This window comes from Melanerpes formicivorus, unplaced genomic scaffold, assembly GCF_026170545.1.
Source record: "Melanerpes formicivorus ecotype bairdi unplaced genomic scaffold, bMelFor1.0.p_v2 SCAF_2, whole genome shotgun sequence".
Lineage (NCBI taxonomy): Eukaryota > Metazoa > Chordata > Aves > Piciformes > Picidae > Melanerpes > Melanerpes formicivorus.
In genome coordinates this window covers 28943719-28960233 of record NW_027142354.1, presented here as the reverse complement: position 1 = coordinate 28960233, position 16515 = coordinate 28943719, and the positions used below count along the sequence as shown (strand labels likewise).

General features: G+C 45.1%; 1 long non-coding RNA gene across 1 annotated transcript; it reads left to right on the top strand.

Annotated features, from left to right (window-relative positions):
• The first annotated feature begins 10128 nt into the window (after positions 1-10128).
• LOC137449291 (uncharacterized) lies at positions 10129-13455 on the top strand. Its single transcript, XR_010989346.1, has 2 exons — positions 10129-12769; positions 13257-13455. It is a non-coding gene; the product is annotated as an uncharacterized lncRNA (long non-coding RNA).
• Positions 13456-16515: the final 3060 nt, after the last annotated feature.

Below are 16515 nucleotides of genomic sequence, written 5' to 3'. Positions count from 1 at the left end.
AAAACAGTCTTCTCTACGAGCTGCAGAGTGACGCATTAGTAGGCCGTATGCCCAGTGTAAAATCAACAGAAGAGATTCATGCAAGCTAAGAGCATGCAGCTAGATGTTCATAGGAGAACTTGTTATCCCAGTTCAGGTAGATTTTCACAGGAGCAGAACCTGTTAGCCCAATTCTCTTCTCTCATAGCTTTCTAAAAGCCTGTAGTGCTTTTGCTCCTTAATCCTTTGAGTAAGATAAGTTATGAATCTACTCAGGCCAATCCATAATATTTCATCACTTACCAAGGATATTTTTCTCCCTTCCTGTCCTAGGGGATCTGTAGGTTCCTCCTATAAGAGAACTAGAAACCAGCAGTACTTACTGCAGTTAATGGGCTTCTGTTTTGGCTGGTACAGCTGAGATGAGGCAGATGATTGGCCTGCTCTTCAGGGGGAAGAAAAGAAAAAACCCCAAGACATCTATTTGCTCTGCCTATTAGGTTGGCTTTTGCTGTTACTTGCAGGAGTCTTTTCCACTTCTTGCATCTCCTAAATCCTTGTCATTCAGGTTTGAGAGCTGAGACTATCTTCTTTGGCACCAAGTCAACAACCTGTTTTTTAGCACCAGCAGCCATTCATATTTCACATTAGTGTTCCTTTCTGTTCCTTTCAAGCAATAATCATAAATATCAACTTTCATTCCTAGGGCACTTTTCATCCCAGGGTCTCCCAAAGCACTTTCCAAGCTTAACAAGCATATTATAGAGTACTCCTTTAGAAGGGATGAAACTTGCTTCCCATTAAAGCCCAGTTTTGGAAAGAAAACCCCCAAATTACAATGTCTTCAATACACGAGGGAGTCTTTGCAGCGGTTATTTACTCTACACATTCCCATACCAAAAAAGATTGCTTCTTGCTCCTCCATTCTCTTGTCTCCCCTTGCTTAATCCAGCAGTGCTCAGTTACTTGGGGAAGAAGAGTGCAAGCAATGAGAGTGCAAGTAATGAGAGATGATCATTCCCAGTGATCTGAGGAAGTGTTTTGTTTTGTTTTGTTTTCCCCAGAAACCTATTGCTGCCTTCAGCAGTTTCTTGTGGCAATTCTATTTCCATGCAGTCTATTTTCTCTTTACTGGGGCAAATATCCCAGGCCAGAGTTGAATGTCAGCCAGAGAGTTTTGGACTATGCTAAGGATCATTGTGAGAAACTGTAGTCCTCTTCAGGCCAAAGTCGGATGGCCTAATTTAGGTCATATTCTCCTTCAGTCAAAGCAAAGCTGGTTACTTTGTATTCAGATGAATCATGACCTTTCAAATAGTCCTTTATTCAGCTCATCTGTGGGAGCAGTAAGCTCGGAAGATGGTTGCTGGTAGTTTCTGAAATGAAAAATCACATGATTTGTTTTAGGGCAGCTTGAATCTGACCAGTGTCAGTTTATTTTCAGAAGGATTTACTATGGTGACACTTGGCCATCTCATGATGCACAAAGATTTCTTCTATGCTGGCTCTGTGGGACAGTGCTCTTTGCTTGGCTGAGAGAGGCCCAGGTGAGGCACATGAACTCCTGTTGGTTCTCCAAGGACATACTGAAAGCCTGTAGCAGAAGAAGGAACAAAAGCCCTATCACTGGTTCAGTGCTTCAACCACACAAATATAATTTATCAGTATAGGTACTTTTAGATGAAAGATACATCAAAGCATATTTCTGGCTGCTACCTTCAGAGGTAGCACTAAATCCCCTGGGGGAACACAAGCGGCGAGATATGATCCAAGTATCAAAATTGCCATCTTCTTACTGTCTCTCCTCTCTCACAATGGTTAGATTCACAGGGAACCCCTTTCTTGGAGTTGTTATGTCATCTTTTCCCATAAGGAGGTTTTGGTTGAGAGATGCATTTTCATTCTTTTCCAACAAGATGCTACCTAATCAACACTAACTCTGAAGATCTGTAAACTGGCAAAGGATCCAAGAAGAATAATGAACCAGCAGTTACTGTTTACATTGGCCACCTTGTTTAAGTGCTGATATTAACATCTGTGAAAGGATTCATTCATCATTGAAAAAAGAGATGTGTAGCTATGACTAAAAGCTTGCTTGGGAGGCCGTCTTCCTTCTTTCCTCTATCAACAAAGATTGCAAACGAAAGGAGAGGATTTTGCAATGGATGTTAACCCATGCCTATTATTTCAGTATGAGAATAAGCCACTCAAATTATTGCATGACTGTTTCTGATAGTGTAATGAAAGCAGCAGTAAATTGATTGAAAAAAAATTATTTATTTTTGTGTGTCTTATTTATTTATTTGGAGCTCTAGATATCTATATTGAAAGTGACACTCTTGTGCTTGTTTTTTAAGCAAAAATCCTGCAATACAACCTCAAATGCAGCAGTAAGTTCTCATGTCATGGAAAATGAGGTAGACCTGTACTAGAAAGAACAATGTCTATTGGACACAGTCTGCCCTTTCCACAGTATGACCTCTTCTGGGGATGTCAGCCAAATAAACATACTTTAATGAAGTACCCTTAAGTCTTCCTTACTTCTTGCTGTCTGTCAAGCTTGTTGCAATTTGCCATAAATCAGTTGCCTTCACACCAAGGTATGTGATTCTGTTTTGCCTAAAAAAGAGGTTTGTAGGTTCTGTGCTGGCCCGTGAGCCATGGCTCAGAGGTGGAACAGGTCCTCTGCACAGCCACCAGCCAGTGTTCCCTCCTCATACTGCAGGTAAAATATCTCACAAATGGAGGACAATTAACAAGAGCATTTGTGTAGGAGTTAAAAGTGTTCAGTGTCTGTGAGATGCCTACATTTTGCCTATGACTCTGGCAGAGTCTTGGGACTCTGTAGGATAAAGATCAAATGCTTCTTCAGGTATGTTATTATGTTATAACCTCTAATGTACCACTTTTAAGCTTTTGACTGTTTCACTTTTAGGTTGGAAGCAACTAAGGACTAGGGCTCTTCCTGGGCACTCGCACAGATCCTGGCATGATATGGCTTCAGTTCTGGCAGGACACTTAGGCTACTGCTGCAATCTGGACACACAGTTTAAAAAAAAGAATGAAATGTCTGGAAGCTAACCTGCTTGCAAGTGTCCCTTTCATATCACAGGACCACAGGGTGTTAGGGGTTGGAAAGGACCTTAGAAGATCATCAAGTCCAACCCCACTGCCAGAGCACAGGTCTAGCACAGGTCACACAGGAACACATCCAGGTGGGTCTGGAAAGTCTCCAAAGTAGGAGACTCCACAGTCTCTCTGGGCAGCCTATTCCAGTGCTCTGTGACCCTCACAGGGAAGAAGTTCCTCCTCATGTTGAGGTGGAACCTCCTGTGCTGGAGTTTACTTCCATTTCTCCTTGTCCTATCACAGAGTGCAAGTGAGCAGAGCCTGTCCCCTCCTTCTTGATGCCCAACCCTCAGATATTTATAAACACTTATTAAATCCCCAATCAGTCTTCTCTTCTCCAGACTAACCACCCCCAGGGCTCTCAGCTTCTCCTCACAGGGCAGTGCTTCATCCTGGTGTTGTCTCTTGGTATCCAGGGAAAAAAATTCACTCTTGCAGAACCTTTTATTGTTGTTGTTAAAGCCTGTTATTTTGATCTGCAAAGCACAGATTTTCCCACCAAGCAAAATGATAATGATGGAAAGGTTTCACTCTAATAGCCACCATTGTGCTTTGTTTTATGAAGCATTGGTGGGTTGGTTCTTTTTCACAGTATCACAGTATAACTAAGGTTGGAAGAGACCTTGAGGATCATTGAGTCCAACCTATAAATACAGACCCCATGACTAGACCATGGCACCAAGTGCCACGTCCAATCTCCTCTTGAGCACGTCCAGGGACGGTGACTCCACCACCTCCCTGGGCAGCCCATTCCAATGATGAACGACTCGCTCGGTGAAGAACTTTGTCCTCACCTCGAGTCTAAACCTCCCCTGGCGCAGCTTGAGTCTGTGTCCCCTTGTTCTGGTGCTGGTTGCCTGGGAGAAGAGACCAACCCCCTCCCGGCCACAACCACCTTTCAGGTAGTTGTAGAGGGCAATGAGGTCACCCTTGAGCCTTCCCTTCTCCAGGCTAAACAATCCCAGCTCCCTCAGCCTCTCCTCATAGGGCTTGTGTTCAAGGCCTCTCACCAGCCTTGTTGCCCTTCTCTGGACACGTTCAAGTGTCTCAATGTCCTTCTTAAACTGAGGGGCCCAGAACTGGACATAGTTCCATGGAGGCAAAGCAAACCATGAACTGCAGTTGTGCATTATGAAAGATCTATGAAAAATAAAGTTATTTCAAAATCCCCTCCTTTCACTACCACCTCTCCTTTCCCACCAGATCTGCCCCTTTTCCACCCCACCCACCCATTTTCTCCCTTTTTCCACTGAAACCCAGAGAACCTGGGCTCTGTTGGAGTCTCCTCCCACCCCAGGTGTGGCCACTTGGCCCTCCCCACCCACTCCCCTATTTAATCCCAACCAGGAAAGGCAGAAGCCCTAAGCTGAGCCCATCTGGGCTGAGGATCCTCCTCTCATCTCTGGTGAGTGCCCATGGTGCACACTGGGTGGTGGTGACAACAAAGGCCGGGGGGCCTGGTGGCCCCCTGGTTGTTAGGGCAATGATTGATGCCTACTCCAATATCATCCACGGGTGCTGGCTGGGCTTCCTTCCTGGGGCTGAGCTCCTCTGTGATGTTCCTCTGTGAAAGATGATGCTTTGTGAGCACTGTTTATAAGGAAGAAGAAAATAAGTTTGAATGAAATAAGAGATGAAGAACCAACCTGCTTCTGTTTGTACAAGGTCCTCTTGGAGGGGTGTGAGTCTCTGAGACTTCCCTGGTGGAGCTGCTTCTCAACATTTTAAGCTGTTGGGCAGGGGAAGCTGCGCTGACAGCTGACAAGGAGTCACGAGGGTCACCCCCAGCCCAGAGAGGTAACACTCTGCCTTTTGATGGCCATGATTTCAGCATGCAGCTTTGTTGCATGGAGGAAGTAGAAATAACACTAAGAAGCTCTAACGGGGTGAGTGAGTATGTAAAAGGCCAGTGGGGCATCTAAGGGATTTCATCCTAAGCTGTCAGGGGGCTGAGGCCTGCTCTGCAACAGGCAAACACTTCTCTGCACAGAACTGGGATAATTTCTTTCCAAGCTGGGGTGGATTGCCAGCAGATGTAATCCTCATGGTATTACTTCCAAAGATGAAACAGGGCTATTATGGGCACCTAGGTAACCTTTAAATATAGCTGCAAATTGCCTGGTTTAATGCTAACAAACCCTAATGGTGAGGAGGTAGCAACACTGATACAGCATAGTGTAATGTAATGTCTGATATAAATGTGACTCATTCTATCCAGAGGCTTTAGTATAGGAAGTTGGATAAAGGATATACAAACAAATCTGAATTATTTTTTCTTCCTGGTGAAGGTCACTGCCAGGAATAGCATGGGAAATAATTAATGGAGGAAGAAATGTCCCCCCTCAAATTAGAAGTATTGTCATGCTTCAGGTTTGTTCTCCTCTTTGGGCTGGTAAACATACAGGGCTTCTCTCCCTGAAGCTGCTGATGGGTATCCCACCGGGTGGGTACTGAAGGCGAGGGAATGGCTGTGCCATGTTCACGATAGCTGTCAATGGGTGTCTGCCTTGCTGGCAGTCCACCTACTAGCAATGTGCTGAATGGGCCTAGGAGATTGAATGGGGCTCTGTGCAACAGCCGCCAATTTTCCTGGTCACCACAGAGGTACAGTGCCAAGGATGTGTGTGAGAGCTGATGCAGCCTGCTGCTAAGGGGGTTTCACCCCTTTCCTTCTGCCTCTGATTCCTGGGGAGGTGGGTCTTTCCAGCCCCTGCGCAAGTCATGCTCCTTCAGTCCCTATGCTTTGTGTGGGAGGACATAGATAACACAGTGACCACTGCACTTGCAGTGGCTTGGGCTGTTCTCTGCTCATCCCATGGAGACCTGGGAGGTTCTGGGCTGCTTGTTTGCTCCCAGTGAGCAGCGCTGCCCTTATACATAAGGGGCAAAGGAAAGCCATACAGTTGTGCAGTGTGCATGCAACACTACTGGGGGCAGGAGCAGTCCACATCAAACTGCCTCTAGTCTGGTTCTCAGGGACCAGACACTTAGAGGTTGGAGCACAGTGGGGTCAGCTCCTGGAGTCCCTCTCCTGGTTTCCTTTCACTTAGAGGGAGCCCTGTTGAAAAAATTTCTTCCTGATGTAAATCAAAACACTACAGCCCTTCTGCTCTGTTGGATTGTGATGCTGCAGTTTAATTTCCTTTCCTCAAAGTGCAGTTTGAGTGGAGGTGGGCAAGAAGTGGACTGAGTGCCTCTGCTTCATGTCACCATCCTGCAAGCTGGAAACTGGTCAGCTGCAGGGCCAGTGCTGGGACACTGCTTTGTCTTCCTATGGGTGGTCATAGCAGGGAGGAGTGTTGGTAGGAAGCTCTGAGCTTTGCACTCCCAGCTAAAATCTCTGGCATGTGACTGTACCTTCTGCTGTGAAGAACTGGTCATGTTTTCTATTCTTGGCTTCTTGTGGCTGCTCTGAACATCCCAGGTTTTCTGTATGCAAACCAGCTGCCTTTCCCACAGCTCCATTCTTGACAGCTCACCAGGCCTTCATTGCTGCTCAGTGCCTGTGTGCCAGAGTCATTAAGGCAGTTAGCACACTGTTAATATAGGTTCATTTCTGGAGGGCTTTTTTTCTGGGACCCTAGGAGGTGAGACTTCAGATCCTCTTTCCCTCAGCAGGCTCCTGAATCTGCAGTGGACTTTGAGAGGTAGGAGTTGTGCAGAAGTCTTGAGTACCTCAGAGCTGCTCTCATAGCACAGGCAAAACCTATTATGGGAAAGCTGCTAATAGCAGAGGTAAGCTCTTACTTGCATTTTTCACTAGAGACACTTGAGAAAAAACTTGTTTCAGACCGGTTCCCAAACTCCATTTTGGTGTTTATCCAAAACAAGCCTATACATTGAGGTTTCCTACCTTGAAACTGCCTAACCAAATTAAAGGAAATACCTCAGTTGCACAGATGCTCCTCCAGCTGGTCCTACAACTAAAGTGAGGCCAGGACACAACCCCAATTTGACTCCCCTCTGCTTCCCCAGAAAGTGCCATCTGAGGATGTTGGAACTCAGTCCAGGTCTGACTTGCACTGCTGTTCCCTTTCTGTGTAGTGAGTAAACTCCTAATGCAGAAAGCTTTAAGGCAGTTCAGGAACATGGCTGTGCATAGATGCTGGACATGTGGCTGGTAGTGTTCACAGTGCTGTTCAGTCTGGAGTATTTGGGGAACAAAGATTAAATCCACAAGCATGATCTGTCACTTGCATGTCTTCATGTGGACTTAGAGTTTGGCCCTTTCATTCTGCTTGCTTTATCACTTTCCAAGGTATGTGTGTTGCTCTTCTAGCCATCTCTTTATGGTCATGAGATCTGGGGTCACACTTTCTCTTATCTGGGGTTTTCACAGCTGCTGCTCCATGAAATGGTTGCAAGGGATGTCAAATTGGGTGGGATGACAGCTCTCAGGTTTATTTATTTATAGCATCTTTCTCAAGAAAGACTGTAAGACCTGTAATGCAAATACTTCTATCTAGGTCACCATTGTCTTGTCAAGCTTGAATGTTATGACTCCTTGAGAATGTGGGGTTTGTGAGCTGGTTTCTCTTTTTGATGAAAAAAAGTTGCACCATTCAAGCTTTTCCTTCTTCTTTCTCTTTTTTGAACTCTTTTTTTTTACCACATTTGCAGAGAGATTGTGCCTATGGTAGCAGTTGGTGTGGCACAGCAAGAGTTGATCCATAGAGGTGGCTATTTGATGCTGAAGACTTACATCAAACTGCCTCTATTCTGGTTCTTGGGGACCAGATGCTCAGCAGAGGTTGGAGCACAGCGGGGTCAGCTCCTGGAGTCCCTCTCCTGGTTTCCTTTCACTTAGAGGGAACCCTGTTGAAAAAATTTCTTCCTGATGTAAATCAAAACATAGCAAGTGGGGGAAAATGCAGGCCAATTCCCCTGAACTCACTCCTGATGCAAACAAAAACAGGCACATACAAAAACCTGTCAAAAGATCAAGGTCAAGAGACCAAGGCCAAAGACATAGCTTTACCCTGAGCTCCCACATAGTTTGAATGCATGACAAACAGGTCAGTTAGTTGGCTAGTGAAACTGCTGTTCAACTTGACTGAGCAGCTCTCTTTATGTTTTTCTTGGATATAGCTGCTAATCTATTCTTTCCACTTCATACACTTCCCTGTCCTTCCTCTTTTCCAAACCCTCATTATGCATACACACATATATAATATTTAATAATATATACTATAGAATTAATGTATGTGTGTGCATAGGCAGCTGTGTCTGCTACTGGGATTTCCTCCCAAACAATACCTGTTGTGCTGGCCACAGTGGTTCTCTTGGTTCCCATGCTCAGAGCAGTTTGAATTTCCTGCTGGCTCAGCAGCAAGACTTTCAAGGCTTTTTATACTTCTTCAGGAGCCAAGTGGAAGAGCACAGTTTGCCTGTGAATAGCAAGCTGCTTGGGCAGGCGGCAGGAAGCTTGCATACTAAACTGTGTGAACTTTGAGGAGGGGAGGAAGGGGGCTGGGATCTGTTGGCTAGGCTTAGCAAAACATTTGCTGCAGCCTTCTGCCTCATGAACTTGTCATCTCAGCACAGGGATGCTCCCCACCAAAGGAATGAAGATATCTGTAAAATGGGAGTGCAAAGAAGTGAGAGAGCTGGAAAAGGAATTATAGGGGAAACATGGGAAGGGCTTGGAGAGTGAAGAGGATTTGGTCTTTATTCATGTGAAAACTTGTGCAGGGGTTCCCTACAGGGAGTGATGCCACAGTATCTTGTACTGCGCTGCTGGGCTCACAGGCCCCCTTGCTGCCCTGGCAATGGCCATACTGTCCTCTCTGGGTAGGGGCAGATATTCTGTATTGTCCGGAAATTGTGACACACTTCTCTGTCCCCTTCTCTGCGCTTCCCCATCTATACCTTTCTGTTGCTGCCAGCAAAAATGAATAAATAAGCAGGTTCCCATTTGCAAGGATGAGGCATTATGGTGTGGCTCAAAAGGGAGGTTTGATGAGCAGCACCATGAAACACTGGTGCCTACTTGTTGGTCACAGGTACAGCCATCCCTGGGGCAGGGCAAGAGATGTTTTGGCAGGCACCGTGGCTCCACTGCAGGTGCAACTGTGCTGGGAGCATCTTTGGAAAGAGGCAGCAGGCAAGAATAAGGAGGGAAGGAGGAGGCTGAACCCATCTACCTGCAGACCAGCTACCTGCCTCCTGCTGGTGTCTGCACAAACAAGGAAGAGTCTTTGCCTGTGCTCTGAAAGTGAAGAGGCAGAGGATCATATGTGTGGTGCAAATGCTTCCTGAGTGGCCCAATGTGGGCATGGTGCTGTGGTGCATGTTGGTGAGATGGCCCCATGCAGGAAGAGCTGCTGCACTGGCCTGTCAGGCCCTGCCAGAGGGGTGGTGTGGGCTGTGGGGCAGGCATGAGCACTGTGCACATGTGTTTATCTAATTTTAGGGTGATGGTGTGATGAAGAGAGCCATCAGGGGATGGAAATGCTCATCAGGATAACAGGTCAGGAGATGAGATGGAGCTCAGCTCTATTAGTCATGCTGCAGCATCATTGTAAAGTGCTGTGGCCTTCCTGACTAGAGCTGAAAACCCACAGCTTTTGCCTCTGTTTGGCAACACCCTTCTCTGACAGTTTTCTAAGGTTCCCAGGCTCTGAATAACCCACAAATACATAGCAAATATGAGCAGTTAGGGCCTTTGCTTCCCTGCCCAGCTCAGTGCCACTCTCCTGAGTGCAGAGCAACACAATGTCTGCTTGGTACCTGCATCCCCCTGGTGTCTCCCCAGGATGAGTAGCCTTGCCTGGAGGTCTGCAAACACTTGGGAAATGGGGATATATCTCCAGGTTCCAGAATGGGCTCATGGGGAGCCAGTGGAGGTCCTGTGGAGAGCTACCTGCCAAGCTTATCTAGATCCCAAATGATCTTTGCCTAGGCAGCTTGTGGCAGAGCACCTGCACTTCCAAAGGTAACCAGTGCCTTCATCATGGTCTTCTTAGAAAATACGAAAGCAGGAGCAAATATGAAGAATTTATCATCAAATAGTTGCATTTTCTGTCATCTCCAATCCTGGCTTTGGTGCATGTGTCTGCTTTTCAGGCTGTCAAACATTCCTTGCAAGATCAAATGTTCAGTTGCTGCAACCCCCTGAAAACTGTTTACCTCTTAGCTGCTTTTTTTAAAATTATTTTTTCCTGTGCTGAGTACATGTCTCACTCTGAATGCATCTGAGAAACTGAAGCAAAAAATCTATTTTCTTGCTTTTGAGAAAGAGACAAGAGAAAATACTTTTTTCATATTCAAACATGTTCTTAAAGTGATCTGTTGAGAAACTCCAGGACTAATAATAGAGCCTTTGGAGGAGAGGCTTGAAATTTGGCATGTATCAGGAATGTGCCTTTGGTTGTTCTTCATGGGGGGAAAAAAGAAGTTGAACTAGGAATCTTAGGGGGGAAAAAAAGCCTCAGATCTCAGACACTCAATAGAAAGTCTCTTTAAGGTTAGAAGTTGAGTTCTCTGAAGGCGCTTGCTCAGTGGAGACTTGTTCAAGTCTGGCATCTAAATCGCAGAGCTGCTGCAGGTGCACAGCAGCAGCTCTGAAATTGTTTTTCTGTGTTGATAGGCTGGCTGCAGTGCTGGAGACCAGACCCTGGAATTGCTCTCAGATGTGGTTCTTTGATACTGAGGCAAACACAGGGGAATCCTCTGGTTGACTAGGGCTAGGACCTGGCCAGTGGAGGGAGAGACTGAGGGAAGGAAGGAGGGAGCAAGCCCTGCTTCAATGCAAAGTCTGAGGACCCCCTGCCTGGAGAGGGAGACTAATGTCCGACATGGAGCTGGATGTGGGAGCAGTACCAAGACAGAATACAGGCTTGAAGGAGCAGGAGTAGTTATTTCTGAGAATTACCCAAATCCAGGTGATATCTCCTGCAGAACCCGAGATACACTAGACCCAGGGATTTCTGCTGTGTAGTACTTGTTTATTGTCAGCAAATATTTAGGAAGCCATTGACACAAGCTGTGATTCATTCCTGACTGCTCCTTCAGCAGGGATTGATGGGCTATCAATACCCCCAGTTATTCTACTTTCCAAACATGATGGAATTAGTATCTGAGAATAAAAGCCATTCCTGCAGTAGTCAGTGTGATGCCACATGATAGAATTCCTTGATTTTTATTTGTTTGTCATTTGCAAATCAAGGAAGTGACACAAACCCAACATAGACTGAAAGTATGGAAAGTTTACAGGATCAAGTACTCAGTGGATAGAAACACTTGATTTAACACTGCCCTTGCTGTCTGAGTGTGACTCCCATCTGCAAAGACATTGTGATAGTGTTGCTTGAATGGGTAGACACTTTGCTGGGTGAAAAAAATGTTTGTATGGCTGGGCCCAAAAAGTGGTGGTGAACAGAGTTAAATTCAGTTGGCAGCTGGTCACAAGCAGTGTTTCCCATGGCTCAGTTTTGGGGCCAGTCTTGTTTTATACTTTTATCATTGATCTAGATGAGGGGATTGAGTGCACCCTCACTAAGTCTGCAGATAACACTAAGCTGGGGGGGAGTGTTGATCCTCCTGATGGTAGGAAGATTCTGCAGAGGGACCTGGAGAGGCTGGATTGATGGGCCAAGGTCAATTGTATGAAGTGTAACAAGGCCATGTGATGGGCCCTGCACTTGGGTCACAATAATACCATGAAATGCTACAGGCTGGGGGCAGGGTGACTGGAAACCAGCCCCTCAGAAAAGGACCTGGAGGTGCTGGTTGACAGCTGCCTGAACATGAGCCAACAGTATTCCTGGGTAGCCAAGAAGGCCAACAGCATCCTGGCCTGCATCAAGAACAGTGTGGGCAGCAGGAGTAGGGAAGTGATCATGCTTTTCTACTCAGCACTGGTGAGGTTGCACCTGGAATAGTGTGTTAAGTTTTGGGCCTCTGACTACAAGAAGGACATGAGTTGATGGAGCATGTCTAGAGAAGGGCATAGCTGGTGTAGGGTCTGGAGAAAAAGTTTGATGAGGAACAGCTGAGGGAGCTGGTATTGTTTGGTCTGGGGAGCAGAACAGTGCAGGGTGGCCCTATTGCTCTTTACAACTCCATTAAAGGAAGTTGTAGTAAGGTGGGTGTGCTGATCTCTCTTCCCGAGGATCAGGTGATAGAATGAGAGGATATGGCCTGAAATGGTGTCAGTGGAGGTTTAGACTGGATATTGGAAACATTTCTTTAGTGCCGGAGTGGTCACACATTGTAATAGGCTGCCCAGAGACGTGGAGTCATCATCCCTGGAGGTGTTTAAAAAAAAAAAAGTATGTGTAGATGTGGCACTTCAGGACATGGTTTAATGGCCAAAGTAGTATTAGGTTGATGGTTGTACTCAATAATTTTAAAAGTTTTTTTTCCAACTGAATCAATTATATAATTATTATGATTCTGTGTAATTTTAGCTGCAGGATAACTTTTTTTATTTTTTTCTTCACAACTCTGCCTCTGTTGAAGTCCAGGGTGCATGGTTCTTGGCAAGTGAGTGAAGGCAGCTGCACAGAATGAGAGGATCCTCACTCCACTTTCATGCTTCAGTAGACTCCAGCCCTCAGTGATGGTGATAATAGCCAGCGTCTACATCCCTGACCTGCAGCAAGCCCCAAACAGATGGAGTCCTCAAATTATCTGGCAAACTTGAACAAGCTCCCACCAGGCATGTGCAGAGTGAAGTGCTATATAACCTGTAACTTGACTGCAGGAGGGAAAACTGAAGGCTGTTTTCAAAGGCACACCCCTCTTCTCTGGTTGAGTATTGGTACCAGCCTCAGAAGACAGAGGTGCTTAATCTCTCAATTTAGAGCAAGCTAATCCTAACCCTAATCTCATTTGAGGAGACAGTTGATTTATTTTAGCTGAAAACTACCAAAAGAGTCTGCCCAAGGCAGGCATCCAGCGTGGAGTATTTGAGCTTGAGCAGATGAGCTTTGGCAAAGCTGTGCATAGCAGAATGCAGTCATTAATGGGAAGTGTTAAGCAACTTTAACTTCTGACATCACAGAGGGAAATGAGAAACTCTGGCTCAGTGAATGGCCCCACCAGAAAAGAGAGTGTGTGCAGGTGTGAAATCCTGCCACCATGCATTCCATTAGATGATTGCTACAGGTGAATACTGACCTGTGTTTGTCATACTACATTTTCAGGCTCCAGAAGTGGACTTGCTGTTTTGCAGACTCACCAGTTACTTTGTGGTTTGCTGTTGAACCAAATGCTGAAGAGAAATGGTATTTTGGGGATGCCAAAGCTGAAGAGATACACATCTGATTTCTCTTTCCCTGTGGGAGGAGGATGTGCAGGAAGACAGACACTGGCCCCAGCCATGGTGATGTGTGGTATACATGGTATGTGTGGCAGGTTGCTTTGTGGGCAGGTCTCATCATCATGGCTGTTGGGTGGTCCTGGGAAGTCCTCCCTGCTCTCCTGACAAACTCTACACTGACAGAGGTTGTGGTAGGGTGTTGAGAAGGCTGTGAAGGTCAGTGGTGGGGTGCTAGCAGCTCTTACTGCCCTCCTACATTTTCCTTTTCTGCAGGAAGAGGCATTTTCCTTTCTTGTTATGCTTCATGTAGAGCTGTGTAAACAGCACTCGCTCCTTGATGTTGACACCTTCAAATGATTTTATCTCTGTCTTAGGAATTTATTTACCCAAACTGCACTATTTAATTATTTAATCTTCCCTTTAGTTATTTAATTGTTGTTCATTGCTGAATTCTTTCCAATATGCCAGTATCTGGCACATGAGTGCCTGAAGTTGCTTTCTCTTTGAGGATGACTCAGTCCCAGCAGCATACTGCCGAGAGAAGCCATCTTCTTCCTGCTCGATTATACAGTGCTCTTCACCTGTCTGAAGGTCAAAATCAGGCTCTGTTATATCCTTTCCAGCAGCTGCTACAGATTATTTTTCTTGATTATGTTTCCTTGCATTGCCCATGCCCCAGGCAGGAGCTGTTTGATGCTGTTTGTACTTCTCCAGCCCGGGAAACTATTTCTTCCCATTCACAGCCACACAATGCACTCCTTGGTGACTGGCCAAGCTGATAGGAACAGTTTGGTTACATGGAAAAAAAGGAGCATTAAAATGAGGAGCAAGACTCTTCTGGAGAAGGATAGAGTAGAGCTGTCTCAGTCCAGCCTTTGGTCATTCTGGGCACTAATGCATTCTGCCAAAACTCTGGCAGAAGTTTTAAGAACTGATTGTTTGAACAATCAAATAAAAGCTTTGGAATGATTTATACACTTTGTGTGCAGTCAGTGCTTCAGTTTTACATTCCAAGTGCATACGGACGTGAAAGGAGCCAGTTTCAACCTAGTCTGTAAATGACACCTAAGCCTAGTCTGTTAAACATGTCCTACCTCAAGAATGTTTACTAGGATGTCTGTGAAGATTTATTTTTCTTTAAAAACCTTTTTGACTATTTCCTCCCTACCAGCATTAAAGGTCAAAATAGGATAGATTTTTGTGCCTAACCATACAACTAGGGAAATGAGAGGGTCTAGGTAGCTGCCCAGTATCACCCTGTTAAACCAGTAGTGAACTGGAAGCTTCTCCAAAGCTGTGGGAACCAAATGTCCCACCTTGTTTATCTCTGGTTGCTGGGTTAATTTTTCTCCTTTTTGACATCTGAACCCTTCAAAATTTTGTTTTGTAGGGGTAAATAAAAACTAGCTGCAGCCTATGGAGAGACCTGGAAATTTTTTGGTGCAGAAAGATCACCAGACAATTAGAATGAATGCAGGATGCTTTTTAACTGAAAATAATATACATGTAGATAGGTAGGTAGGTAGATAGATAGAGATATTTAATGAGCAAGAGATGCAATGGCTTCTATCAGGAGTTGCTGTCAGTTTCTCTGAGCAGAAAAGTCCTTGTCTTGAAGATGTCTGCTACCCCACAGGCTTCTATTTATTTGTATATTGTTACCTATATATAGTGTTTAAGTCCTGTTAAGTTTAACTGCATAAACTTTGTCTGTTCAACACCAGCTGCTTGTGGGAAGGAATTGGCCAGAATCTCTGAAGCTAAAATAATCAAATGTCTGTCTTTCCATTAAAAAGGCTACAATTTATCTGAGAAGGAGTGTAAAATGGAATAGGTAGCTCTGAGGAACCTATTGTTGTAAAATCAGGCAGGAGGATTGCACATAAGCAGATAACGTACTTTTACTAATACTCAGGCCTGTTAGCATATTTTGTTCCATAACATGTTAGTCTTATCAGCCTCTTGGTCTTTATCACTGTCTTCAGAAATATTCTAGCCACAACTTGTAACTTTTACAAGCTCATCTAAGGACGACACTCCTCCTGTTGTGATCCAGTAGAGGATGTCTTTGTTTCAGTATTGTTCTAGGCATGAGAAAACAAAATCAAAATTAAGATGGTGGCCAGCACAAAGAACTAACCAAAGCAATTGTAATTAATTTCTTTTCATACCTGCCAATCCACCCTCCCCTGCAGGAAAAACAACTCACATGAATAAAGCACATGGCACAGAAGATGGAGCACCAATGCCAAGTTTGTCTTTGCCTTAGCAGTACCTGCTGCAAAATGCTGAATCTGCAGGTCTTCTGGAACACACCTGTTGAGAGGAAGGGGAAAACATATTCCCACTGCCTTTTATCTGGGCAGGGCATTGTTGTGGCTGCAGTTCTGGGCAGACACACAGTAGTAAGCTCAAACTAGCTGCGATGGAGAGAAGTGCATGGAGCAGAAAACCTATCAATGAGGTGGGCTAAGTATTTGGGAAGGATCTGAGCCTGACACTAACCTGTCTTCTGTGTGTCTGAGAGCTAACCCACTGTGACAAGTACTGTTGTAGCAAGCAGGTATGTCTGCTACAGTGTAGTTAGACTTTGCAGTTCGAAGTCGCATGAATCTCTGCTCAGCAGAAATGTAAATATTTTGATAAAACTTTTTAACAAATTTTATTCATTGAGTCAGCTTGATTAACTGCAGATGTTTATGGTCTTTAATTGAGAAGAATTTCCTATAAATTACTGGGTTCTTGCAATTTTGTGAACAATGTGTTGATGCACAGGGTCTTGCTGCCTTTGCAGAGGTGTGGGAGGTGCTTGTCTCTGACATCCAGCTGCTCGTCTGCAGATTCACATGTTTCAGACATTAAGGTGCTGAGCTTGCCCTCAAGGCCAGACAGATGCTGGACAAAGGGCATTATGGACATGCAGCTGGAAGTGTCTCAATAGGCCCTATCTCCTTTCTCATGTTCACATTTCATAGATGATTAATCTCCCTTTCCAATAAAAATGCATTATGCCTCTTGTGACAAGTCCTATGTAGTCGTCCACAACAGCCATTTCCTTGGGTTTGGTTCACAACCAGCCTCAGCCTGCACTGAGTTTTCCAAGACTGGCTGAAAAAAAAAATCCCCAGGCTTACCAGCAGAAA